The following is a 2,500-nucleotide window of genomic DNA, read 5'->3' as shown; positions in this document are numbered from 1 at the left end:
GGCGGAGCTGGTGGAGCTGTCTGCCTCACCCTGTATACAGCTTCTCCATTTCCTCGTCCGACTCGATGTCAACATCAGGGCGCAGGACGGCCGCGTAGATGGCGTCCTTCACCTCGGCCCAACTCTCCAGCTCCTTCTTCGTCTCTGCTGTGGTTGCCGCTCGCTGCAGGATCTTGGCTGCGTAGTTCTCCCGTTCTGCGTTCGAATTGTTCGGAACATTTTGAGGTGTTGCATGTTCTTCCGGATGGTCGTTAGGGAGAGGCTTGCAAGGCTGCGGGTCTGGCAAAGTTGGGGTTTTCAAAGGCTTGGAAACGCTTGCGGGTGGGTGCGGGAGAGGCGGGCGAGACTTCGAAGCCTGCGGCTCGTCGCGAAGTTGGTCCTGGTGCAGTTTTCTTGTTGGTTGGTTCGCATATGGATCTCGTTTTTTCTCATTTACTTGATATTTTTCAAGGAGTCTTTGTGCGATGGTGTTTAATGTTTTATTCTTTATTATAAAGGGATCCTGAACATCATTCTTTTTCTCTCTTAATTGTGAGGCGAACTACCTGTCTATTCCTGGAGATGCCGTCGTCGTCTCGAGCAGCGTCGGCCTTGTACCACTTGGCATTTTGAGGTTTGTCGGTGGTGTTTATGTCCCTCGTGTCAATCTCCTCGGCCGAACATCCCGCGCTTTGTTGATTCTCGCTAAGTACTGATTGGCATAGCTCGACTGGGTGCCACACTTCCCTGCGTATTTACGCTCCACGGGAGGAGTATAGTCGCCTGGCGTAGCCACCTTGGGCAGGTTCAGGCTGTGGTCGGAGTACTTGGGCCTGGACGCCGTGTATAGCGTTGAAGAACTTGTGTGTGGCGGCGGCAAAAATGTCTTCTGAAGACTGGCTGTGTTTCCCGCCAAGAAGCTGGAGGTAGACGGGGACTTGTGGAGTCTGTTATTCTCTGTCGGACTTCGGACTTGGGGAACATTGTCAGTTGAGCTGTATTTGGCGAGCTGGTAGCCGCTCCTTGAGGCGGGAGTGTAGGTGGGCGCCAGGTAGCTGAGAGCCGGCGTGTCCTCCGGATGATGTACTTGGATCTAAAGTAGTTAGCGGGACTTTCATCCGGGGAGTTTCCTGTACCACGCGTGTCTGCGAAGCTGAACTTGGAGTCAATCAGAGGAATATAGCTGCTGGTGTTCCTGGTGTAGGTACGGTTGACGTAACCGCTTTGGCCGTAATATGGAGAGACAGGCATTGTGGCCAGGAGTGAAAATAATGAAGGATGAAGTAAAATAGACAGTCAAGAACTGGACCAAACTCTGGCAGAGAAGCGGCACTCACAAGTTAATTTGATTTGCCGAGAAAATTAGATACTAAGGTCGTTTAAGTTTACAGAGTAAGGTGAATACTCTGGTTGTTTCGGTTTACAGAGAATAGTGGATACTCTGACCAAGCGCGCGTTAACCCACAAACACTGAGACACACGAGAGAGTGCGTGCCAGGGTTCACATGTGGGGCACCGTGGCACTGGCACACAAATATTGCAACAGGTGTATGTTCAGGTGTATGTTCAGCACTGGCCTCATTCTAGTAATACTTATCAACACCCTTGTGTATGAACACCACCGAGGGCCATACACAGCCGACAGTAGTGTTGCGATCACTCAACACTCTGGTTCTGTGTTGCGTTGAGGCCCTGAACCCCACCAGCACAACCGCTCTTCACACCCCGGCTCATTAAGGGAAAGGGGGAAAAGGGTATTTGCCCCTCACGAGAGACCTCACTTTCCCCTCTCTCTCTTTCCCCTTTTGCTGAGACACTCGCAATTCCCCTCCCTCACACCTCTCACCAATCACTCTCACTAATATCCTCTTAATTGTTTCTCACTCTATTCCCCCCCAGACGATTTTCTTTCTCAATTTTTTTAACCACAATTTGCGAATTTCACCAGTTAACTGAATTTGTCATTTCTCACTTACGAAATCACTTTCAGTTTTCTGGGGGTTCTTGCGCTCAGTGCCCCAAGTGCCCAGGTGCCCAGTTGAGGCGAGACTGGGTATCTTCTGGTAACTGTGTGTGGCGGGTTGCCCACGCTCTGGGCCTGCTACACGCACGCCCGCACACCACCACGCCCGCCTACTGTATGGCTGCACCACCTCCCAAGCCCACGCCCACACGCCCCCCCCCTCTCTCTCTCTCTCTCTCTCTCTCCCCACACCTGCTGCAGCCGCCCCCCCCCCAAACATACCACCCCTCCCTGTCACCCCTTGTGGGTGGGGGGTCGGTGGAATTCAGGGAGGGGGTTCGCAGGAAAGGGGAGGATAAGGGGAGAGGGGGAGGAGTAAATGGGAGAGGGGGAGGAAAAAGGATAAGAAGATGGAAGGGAAGAGGGAGAATGAAGAGAGGGGGGGGTTAGGGGAGAGAGTGAAGGGAAGGTGGGAGAGGGGAAAAGGAAGGGGGAGGGTACTTGAAGATGGTTAGGAGGGTAACGGAAGAGTAGAGAGAGAAATGAAGGGAGAGGAGG

The 2,500-nt window shown here is 52.8% G+C and overlaps 1 protein-coding gene and 1 pseudogene across 15 annotated transcripts in view; both read right to left on the bottom strand.

Moving 5' to 3' along the window:
* The window catches only part of LOC138371629 (uncharacterized), a 3,348-nt pseudogene extending 1,232 nt beyond the window's left edge, over window positions 1-2,116 (bottom strand).
* Window positions 1-2,500, bottom strand: part of LOC123756175 (putative protein kinase C delta type homolog) — a 245,601-nt gene that overhangs the window by 89,113 nt on the left and 153,988 nt on the right. The gene's annotated exons all lie outside the window — the stretch shown is intronic.

Source organism: Procambarus clarkii, chromosome 36 (genome assembly GCF_040958095.1).
Source record: "Procambarus clarkii isolate CNS0578487 chromosome 36, FALCON_Pclarkii_2.0, whole genome shotgun sequence".
Lineage (NCBI taxonomy): Eukaryota > Metazoa > Arthropoda > Malacostraca > Decapoda > Cambaridae > Procambarus > Procambarus clarkii.
Note: the sequence above shows the minus strand (reverse complement) of the source record. Positions and strands in the feature narration are given on the sequence as shown.